The sequence below is a fragment of the Amblyomma americanum genome, chromosome 3 (genome assembly GCF_052857255.1).
Source record: "Amblyomma americanum isolate KBUSLIRL-KWMA chromosome 3, ASM5285725v1, whole genome shotgun sequence".
NCBI classification, from domain to species: domain Eukaryota; kingdom Metazoa; phylum Arthropoda; class Arachnida; order Ixodida; family Ixodidae; genus Amblyomma; species Amblyomma americanum.
Genome location: NC_135499.1, coordinates 142,522,786 through 142,533,304, shown reverse-complemented (window position 1 = coordinate 142,533,304; position 10,519 = coordinate 142,522,786). Strand labels below are relative to the sequence as shown.

Here is a 10,519-nt window from a genome sequence, read left to right as displayed (position 1 = left end):
TGGTACAATCGATTTCTCCGGAACTAATGCAACAATGAGGTAGTTAATAGAGGATAATGAAATGTCTTTGCATTTGAAATCGTATGAAATTGCTCAAGTTGTCTTTCAGGGAGAGTTGGGTTACTGCACTGTGCCTTAAAATACGCGTTAAAGGACGCAATAGATGCGAGTGGCAGATACGAACAATGATTTCTTTCAACACTGCTGTCTCTGAACTATGCACTATACCGTCGGCCGATTATTTACGACGCAGTCACGTGATACAACTGTCACGTAAAGGTGATCTTTTGCCTCTCGTGTCGCCCAAAGGAAAGATATACCAGGAACAGCAGGGACATAAAGCTCTCGGTGGGCTTTCCCTTCTAATGTGTCAGACATGTGGTCCTGTTTGGAAAGTCACATATCTTCAACGGTGATCAGTCCTAAAGTGCCCTCAAAACCGCTCTCGCTGCCAAAATTTTGTCAGCATTCTGTTACACCAAAGAATTCGCCATTTTTGACTGCGCACAACATATTAACACACTTGCATGTTGTATTTGCTAAGCACCATTCAACGAACATCGTATTACTATTACGTATTGCACGTCGAATTACGCAGTAGTGGAGACCTTCGGATGAATTTAGACTACCATGACACCTTGATACGGCGAATTTTACACTTCCTTTGACACCTCGGCTGAGATACACGACAATGTTGCAATTTTTCCTTCTTAAAATTTTCCGAATATATTTTCTTTCATAATATGATAACATGCAAATAGCTTTACCGATCTTCTTTATGCGCGTGTTGCCTTTTAACCTTTTGTACCCGCACTATTTTATTTTGCTGCGCATTTATATTCCTTCTTGCCCGCCTAATGTGTAGTATAGGTATATAAGTTAATTCAACATGCTATGTCATCGTCGTTGTTTCTTGTGTTGTACAAGAAGACCCAGGCTCCTTCAAGTGAACTGTCTTTAACTTTTTTGTCCTGGCCTACGTACACCGTTCTGACGTAAATAAAGACGACTTGAGTTGACTAGACACCTGGTGTTCTTTACATGCTCTGAGAGAGCAGAGCGCACGGACGTTTTTGTATTTCAGCTCCATCTAAATATGGCCGCCGTAGACGGGATCGAACAACCCGTTACCCTGGGATCAGCAGCTCAACGCCAAAGTTATGGAGCCGTCGTGGCGAGTTACTAAAACAAACAGAAATAATTCCGCTCTTTCTTCGAACATGAATACTAGGTGGTAAGTACATTCGTGGACTTCTGAGAGGCTTTCGACACAATTAAATACCCTATTCTTGCAAACATAACATCAACAATAAAGTTATCGAGAAACATTACTGACGCTTTTGTAGAGACTAAAAAATCGACACCAGCAAGTACAGGTGAATGGTCAGAGATCTAGTGTGACGTTTCTCCAGAGTGGCGCCCCTCATGGTAGTATTCTAAGGCCATTGTTGTAACAGGAGCTGCGTAAATTACAAAGCGAAATTAGCTATGGAACTAGAGTTGTGGTATATGCCGGTGAAGCGGCTTCATTTTTTCACTGTCCTTGTTTGTCTGAACTTCAATCTAAAACTAACAACGTTTGAGGTCACTGCGGTAACCCGCATTGGAGGAATGCGAAAGCATTGACGCCTCTTCGTTCCTCTTAGCCCCTCTTTTCCTTTCTTTGCCTCTCTTTGCTTCACTTGTCCCTTCTCCTCGCATTTACTCGATTAAGCACTGATGAAAATTCCTCTAATGTCCCAATTACCAAAAATAATTGTCTTACTTAATCAAGTTCTATCAATTGCCCATTTTGAATTTTCAAACTTGGCGCCACGCTTCCTTTTCAAATTTGGCTCTGCCCACTTTTTTGTAATTTTTGTCTCTAAATAATTACTAATCACTCTATCGACATAAGTTTTTTTTTTTGCACAGCATCCTTACATCATCCTCTTTCGATTGCAACCATTCGTTTGGCGCTACTTCTTCTAAGTTCCTCACAACTGCTGCGGGAACGTTTTGCGGACACGACGTTGTCGACAGATCTCGAGCCTAGTAAAGCTTTCGCTTTAACAAGGTACTTGAGCATATAACTTAAATATTGCTATACAAGGCAATGGAAATTGGTGCTCGTTATGACATACATGTCATTACGTCATGTATGTCATTACGAAGGCCTTTTTTCATTCTGTTGCGAACAGCGCATCTTTCTCGTCGACCACCCCCTTTCCCCTTTTGTGTTTCTGTCGATGGCTCCGGCGATAGCCGTTCCTGCTCTTGTCTCCCTCAGGGTGCCCCTTTCTACTTATGCTACGTATTTGCCTGCGCTGCCAGAATAAATGTTCATTCCCCGTCAGCTATGTCTGCATCTGCTTGCCTGTGGCTGAGTAGCTGGCGATGCAACTGTGTCGACGAGGACATTTTTTTTAACCCGCGCTACCAAGGCGGGTCCCGTAGCTTCCTGTCTTCAAGCTATCTCGGAGCCGACAACGATGGCCTGCCTACAGTTGCCGGACTTCGAAGAAACAAAAGATAAGTGGAAGCCTTACATAGTCAGAGCAGAAGCGTATTTCGAAGCGAACAGTGTAACTGACTCGTCTAAAAAGACAATACTATTGGTTTCGGCCTTGTCTAACAAGACGGTCGAAGTGCTAGCTGGCAGAGTTGCGCCACGTGCGCCAAATGAGTTGACTTACAAGGAAGTCGTTAAAAGTTTGGATGAGTACTACGATCCGTAGAAGCACGAGATAACCGAGAGCTACAGGTTCTTCAAGCGTTCGCAGCTTCCCGGCGAAACCGTTAGCACGCTTGTCGTTGCTATTCGCCGAATAGCAGATAACTGCCATTTCGGCACGTCGCTTGACCGCATGGTAAGGGGTCGCATTGTCTGCGGCGTGCGCTGAGTCACCCTGCGGAAGGAAATGTTAGCAAAAAAAGGATTTAACGCTCGAAGAGGCCGAAGCGTTGGCACTTTCTGCCGAAGGTGCTGAAAATGATGCTGGAAATATTACACCAGAATTGATGCCCCTGCTTAAGCTACAAGCTTCCCACCCCACGTCGGTTCAAGCTTCACGTGTTCGTTTTGTGCCGCAGCACTGTGGTAGAAGGGGTAGCAGCAAACATGACGACAGCAGCTGTAGTTTGATCAGAGCAAGGTGTTATCGCTGCGGGTACCGAGCTCATCTTGCAAAGATGTGTCGCGTCACCGGCAATAAAGGCCGCGTCACACCGCAAGTAGTGAGAGGAAAAGCTTTGCCTCTCGAAGACGCCGTGGCTGGACGGTACTGAAGAGGTGAACTACTTTCTGCACGGAAAAGCCGCCTCGAGCTCCCGATACGGCACACTTTCACATAAGATGGTGTGCAACTTCCCATGGAAATGGATACAGGGTCGCCTGTCTGCGTCATTTCACGGGATGTTTTTGACCAGCATCGCGAACAGTGGCCGGCACTTATGCCTTCGCGTGTGAAGTTATGTTGGACCACTGCCAGTGCTGGGAGAATTGCAGCTGTGTGTGCAATACCAGACTGTTTCCGTAAACTGCTCGCTTATCGGGCTCAACTGCCCGGGGCCAAATCTTTGTGGCCGTGACGTGATTTCTTTGCTTGACAGAGCGGTGGTCCCAGTGCTCCAGTCGTCGACGAAAGACTTCCCAAACACACCGCAACAATCTACAGGAGCGACAACACAGTCGGCGACTACAAAAATGTGTTTTCCCGGAATCTCTGCCTGATCAAGGGGCCTACTGCCAGCCTGCAGCTGAAGCCTGGAGCCGTGCCGAAATTCTGTAAGGCAAGATTCATTCCTTACGCTCTTTTGCTTCCTTTCGGAATTTCCTCTGCTCCGGCAATTTTCCAGAGAAAGGTAGATGCGGTGCTGTATGACCTATCAGGGGTTCAAGCATACCTCGAAGATGCACTGGTTTCGAAGAATGTGGAGAGGGGAGTGGAGGCCTGAAAAAGGTGCTAGAAAGGTTCCGAGATCACAGAGTTAAGCTAAGATGACAAGCTGAGTTATTTGCCCAATTATTGAAAAATAGCATATGTTGTGCCGATTCATAAATCGTGGCCAAGTAATCTGGTTTCAAATTATCGCCCACTGTCCCTCACAAGTTCAGTTTGTAAGGTTTTGGAGCATTTTTTTTTACAAATATTGCATGCCATCTTGACAAGTTTTTCCACATAAATAATAACCAGCATAGGTTTCGTAGTGGATTTTCATGTGTCGCAAAGTTAACTGAACTCTTCCATGATACAGCTAGTTCTTTAGATGAAAGAGTTCTTATTGACTGCGTGTTTCTCGATTTAATGAAATCGTTTGACTCTCTACCACATACTTTATTGCTAGAAAATTATCATTGTATAACATAAAGTAATAGCATGGATCAAAGCGTGCCTTCATTTAAGAAAACTAAGGGTGGTGGTTAGTGGTTAAATATCGGGCGAAGTTATTGTAACCTCAGGAGTCCCACAAGGGTCAGTTCTGGGACCACTTTTACTTGAAATTTTTATAAATCACATTTTCACTGGTATATCGTCTACATTGAGGCTATTCGCAGATGACGGTATTTGTGCCGAAATGTTTCTAATCCTGCTGACCGTAATGCTTTGCAATGGGAACTTTACAGGATTTCTAAATAAATTGGGCATGACTATTAACCTCCAGTAAAGTGTCCATATGTGCTTTACTAAGAAAAGACCACATTGTAATTTTTTAAAAACATTATGTCTCTGAATGTTTTGTCCACCACCGAATACAAATATCTCGGTGCGTATTTAACTAGCGATACGTGTTGGCAAACGCACATTAATTACAGGCCGAATTTTGAGTTCCTTACGCAGGAATGCCAAGTGTTTTCCTTTACAAACCAAACAACTGCTATACACAACTAGCGTAAGGCCTATACTAGAGTTGCGTGCACAGTATGGGACCTTAAAATTAAAGATGATATTGAGAAGTTAGGAAACGTCCAAAATCATGCCGTCCGTTTTGTTTTAAATACTTACAACAGAAATTTCAGTGTGTCATCAGCACAGAAGTCTTTAGGATGGGTTTTTCTGCAGCGACGCAGATAAGCACTTAGGCTGAAGTTCTTCCATATTATATAACATTCTGGAACAGGTATTGACCATTATTTATTTCCGCCAGACTATATTTATGCAAGGAGGGACTACACTTTCAAAGTAAAATAAATTAAACGCAGAACTGATATACTAAAAATGTCAATTTTCCAATAACAATAAATATATGGAATAACTTGCCCCAGGTAGTCGCTTCAACAAAATATAATGAATCGTTTGCCGCATTGCTGTAATTTTATGCATTTGTTTTTGGTATCAAATTCTGCAGCATGTATTTTCAGTGAATTTTTTTTCTTTTCTTCTCACTATGTTGTATGATTATGTTGTAACTCCCCCCCCCCCCCCACCCCTGTAATGCCAAACAGGCGGTGGGTAATGTGATAAATAGATACAATAGATACATGAAATACAAGTTCCGCCAGCCAGCCGTCAATTATCTCGATCATCGGATAGACAGCGAGGGTCTCCAGCCGACCGAGAAGAATATGTAGGCTGTTGTTCTAGCACCTCGCCCGCGTAACTTCGATGAGCTTTGCTCTTTTTTTTAGGGATGCTGACATTTTAAGCACTATTTCTGCCGGACATGTCTTCTCTAATTTGCCAGCTTAAATGCTGGAGAAGGGCACAAAATAGCAGTGGGGACAGCAGCAGGCAGCTGCCTTCTGCAAGGCGAAGGAGAGCTTAAAGCGAGCTCAAGTCCTCATACACTTCGATCCGTCGGAATAGTTGAAACTCAAATGCGATGCTGCCACGTGTGGTGTGGGCACAGCGATTTTCCACACAATCTATGGTCTGCGACTGAAAAGAAATATTCACACCTGGAGAGAGAGGCCCTTGCTCAGGTGTTTAGCGTCAAAAAGCTCCGTGATTGCGTTTCAGGTCGGGAGTTTACCCTCCTGACGAAACACCAGCCTCCCCAGAGTCTGTTACGGCCTGACCGACCGACACCACTCCTGGATGCAGCGCGTGTCCAACGTTAGACTTTGTACTTTGGAGGCTACCGCTATATGCTGCAGGACGCGCCGGGAAAACAACTGCTCACCTCAGACGCCCTCAGTAGACTGCCTCTGCGGTCTACGGAGACTTGCCACAATACACGAGCTGCAGCAGCTATCGGCCACTGACCCCACATTACGTGCGGTCAAGAGTTATATACTAAATGGCTGGCCCAAAAGCGTGAAATACCTGGAGGTTACTGTACACCCATTTTTTGACCGTAAGCTAGAGCTATCTGTACCCTACAGTCTTGTTTATTGGGGCCATCGCGTAGTCGTACCCGAAACACCTCGGGACCGGCTTCTAAAGCTGTTGCACGAGGCCCATCAATGCTCGTCGGGAATGAAGCCGGTAGCAAGGTGGAAATTTTGGTGGCCTCGACTGGACCACGACATTGAAGAGTTGTCAGCCCACTCACTGCCCGAACTGCGTCCGAAACATGCCGATGCCGGCTGCAGCGCCAACCGTCAACCGGCCACAAACGCAGGAAAAATAGCCACGGATTCATATTGATTTTGCCGGGCCGATAGCAGGAAAGGTGATTTTTAGTGGCAGCGGATGCACACACGAAATGGATTGAAGCCATGCCAGTTAAACATGCAACAACGGCTCGGACGGTCAGCTGCCTACGCACCATGTTCGGCACATTTGTAGTTCCGCGTACCATTGTCTCCGGTAACGGTACGCAGTTTTCCAGCCAGGAGTTCGCTACTTTCCCTGCTAACAACATAATGCGCCTACGAACAGCCGCTTTTCACCCCCAGTATAATGGAGCGGCAGAAAGAGCAGTCTGTACGATTATGGACGGACTTCGGATAATGACAGAGGGAAATTTAGAAGACAACCTTGTCAGGTTCTCGTTCAACTACAGGAGGACGCCACAGAAGACGCGAAAATCGCCGTCAGTTAGTACTGGAGAGTTAGTACTGGGGGTACCAGTTGCGGTCTTCCTTGGACACATACTCGATCTGTTGCAGATTTGCCGAAGGGGTCAGATGACTTGACGGTTTCCATGGAAAACAGCGTATACGTACGTACGGAACTACGCTGTGGGAGAAAAGCGGACGCCGAGGGCGCGTGACGTCGACGTCGGGATTCCACATGGTGACGGTCCAAACTCCTACTTCCTTGGTTTAGACGCCATGTGGACCAAGTACGCCGTCGACATGAATTGCAGTCACCAACCCCACCCGGCTTACAAACTTGGCCCGAGCCTAATCTATGGATGCTGCCTGAACAATCATCACTTTCTTCAGCCACAGGTTCCGAAGTGCTGCATCCTCAAGACGTCGTTATCGCGAGCCCCCACGACAGTCGGGTGATAACAGTGCCGCAGTCTTCGCCTGCAAAAGGGGTAACCCAGGAACAAGAGCTACGGAGATCTACCAGTTAACGCAAGCCAGTGCAGCGGTTTCATTTTCAAGATGACATAAGTGTTGCGAACGGCGAATCTTTCAGGTCGACCCCCTCTCCCTTTCCCCTTTGTGTTTCTGCCGAGCGCTCCAGCGATAGCCGTTTCTGCTCTTCTCTCCCGCTGAACCCCCCTTTCCACCTAAGCTATATATTGGCCTGCGCTGCCAGTATTAATGTTCCTTCCCCGCCAGCAGTGTCTGCGTCTGCTTGTCCATGGCTGAGTAGCTGGCGATTTAACACATTCCCTAGTCTGCTGAATAGTTTAACGAGGGCCTCGAATCTTGCAATCTTGATGCCATAGGTAGCATGCGAGGGTTCTCGCACAGCTTCCGCCCTCACAGTTCGATCGTGTTCTTACGTGACACTCGCAGCAATAGAGGACAAAGTACGTTCGCCGCTATGGACGAGGGTGGTTCAGGTGAGCGCTCTCAAGGTTCGGTTACAAGCAAGACATACATACCCCGAAAGCAGAAGATTTGACAGCCGTCGCTGTAGCCGAGTTTGTAGAGCACCCCATGTGAAATGCGGAGGTCGTGGGTTCGAATCCCACCGACGTAATGTGGTTGGTTTTCCTTCTGGTTTTATTAATCGCACATTGATGAAAACCACAAATTAAAAAAATGAGATTCCCCTAAGCTTCTTAGTTTCGGTGACTTTGCTTCCGTCGTGTAAACACCTAGCTGATTACTTATAAGTGTTTAAAAAACGTCAGTTGGTTTATTCTGCGGCAAAAAAAGAAGCTGATAGATGCTAACTCTTAGCTCAACCTAGCTGGAACAAACATAGAAATTGATTCCGCTATTAAGGTCTTGGCGCCATTTCCAACAAGAAAATACCTTGGGACGCTCACGTCCAGATAATCGTAATCATATATTTTTCCTTCTTGTAATTACCGCTAAGTCCTAATTACCGCTACCGCTAATCGCCACTCCAGTTACTTTACTCATATCGTGTGTCCTTACCCCATAGCGCATTTCCTACTGAAAGATTATGACAGACTTTCTTTGGAGCATGCGGCGCACACGTCATAATCTGTTGTTTCCAAAAACCCCACGATCAGTAAATGCGAAACCATGTTTCTTGAGAGGACGTGAGCCATTAACGGACGACCGTTCCTTGGGTACTCTAGGAAACAACCTATCTGTAAACTGCACCCAAGTCGAGGTCTCTTTCTTGGAAATCCCTGTTTCTGAGCTCCCTCCCTCCCCCCCCCCCCCCCCCCCCCCAACTCCAGCCCTACCTCAGTCCCCGTCCTTACATATCTAAACAATTTTCGTCCGCTACGTACACATTACTAGGGCCCACTTCTTGCGACACCATGTTTTTCTTCTAGGACGAAAATGCTCCCGGCTTCGCGTGTGCAAAATCGGTATAGGATTGGCGCCGTACAATCCTCGACGCCTTCGTATCATTCCGGGAAGGGGGGGGGAATTTGTCGCGCCATAAGTCGATGAAACACTCCATTCTGTATGCAAATTATCTGGAGATTCCTCACGAACACTCGAATAGCTCGCAGAACTTCACAGACACACAAATCCTCGGTAGAGTCCAAAATTTCCCGAATCCTTTTTTCTCTTCCATATTACGACGAGGCGAGCCACGGGACGAAATTCGCTTGCAAAGGGTGTCGACGTACATTAACATGCCACTGTTTTCGGTGAATTAGCTGAAAATTGTTCTTTAGAAGCTCGTTCTGTTTGCATTGAATGCAACCCTATTGCCAGAACGACATGATCAGAAATTTGTATGTTGAGCACATATCGCGGCCTTAAAGTTGTTCTGCTGCTTCAGTTGCTTGTTTAACGCCTTGTGTTTTGCTTTTTTATGATTGCTAATTGGTGATCCGTATTGATTGAAGAATGAAGGCATCTTAAAATTTCGGTGCCTTCTCGGTCTAAATGACCTGACAGCACCTACACAAGAAGAAAAGTTTGCATAATATGGTGATTAGTTTATGATTAGTCAATACGTCCGTGCCTTCAGAATAGTCTTTCTGCGCCTTCAGATTAGCGCGTCATCTTTAAAATAAAGAGCTAACTTACCCAACTTTCCAGCGCGACGAAACGTTTCTCGATTGTGACTTTTTCATATGTTATATAACTCAACGTTATTAAAATAGATAGCATTGATGTGATGCACAGCGTCCTGCGGTAGATCATTCCCGTTCCGGGATGACACGAACAAAAACTATCTGGAATTAGCAGTAGTTCTTGCAGTGGGGGCGTGGACGGCGTTATGGTGACCATACGGCTAGAGAAGCTATGAGCTGGTGATATGATTGATGCTCTTAAGAATGCTATCAAGACAACTGTTGTTTAAGTGCCAGGCCCATCCCTCATGTAATGTCCCATACCAGGGGCCTTCGGGGTACCAAAAAAAAATACGCCCCCGATGCACTCCATCCTAGTATGTTAGAAGAGAAAAATAACAATGAGAAATGAGATGCAGTGGATACTTAAGCTCCGCCTTTAGGGTGTGACGCGATAGTGTAGTCCGTTGGTCCGTCTCTACTTTACATTACAACATAGATCCCTGGGAGCCTTCGTGCCACTTCTGGCGCAATGGTGCAGCGGTTATGCGATAAGCCGGTGCCATGCGATGGCAGATGTTGCCACTGGTGGGCCTTGTGCGACCAAGGTTGCTCTTCCCGATCGACCATTCATTGATTTAACTGATACCTGCCGTGGTGGGCAGTTTCCTCACAATCCGAAATGCAGTTGTGATGACGTCGCAAGGCACGCCTCGGCCCGATGAGAGGTGGCTCAATCACTCACTCATGGTCACTCACACTCATGTCCGCTCACGCTCATGTCTGCTCACACTCATGTCCGCTCACACTCAACCACTCACTCACACGCTCTAAGTCTATTCACAACCACTCTCTAACACTCGCGCTCATGTCCACTCACACTCAGAACCGCTCACTCTCTCTCAGTCAACTCTCATTCACAACCACCCACTCACCCTCGCACTCATGTCCACCCACGCTCACAACCACTCACTTAAACTCATGACCACTGACTCTCAAAAACATGCCCTCACGCTCATGT

General features: G+C 46.2%; 1 pseudogene; it reads left to right on the top strand.

Moving 5' to 3' along the window:
• The first annotated feature begins 2,471 nt into the window (after positions 1 to 2,471).
• Positions 2,472 to 3,936, top strand: LOC144126381 (uncharacterized; annotated as a pseudogene).
• The last annotated feature ends 6,583 nt before the right edge of the window (positions 3,937 to 10,519 follow it).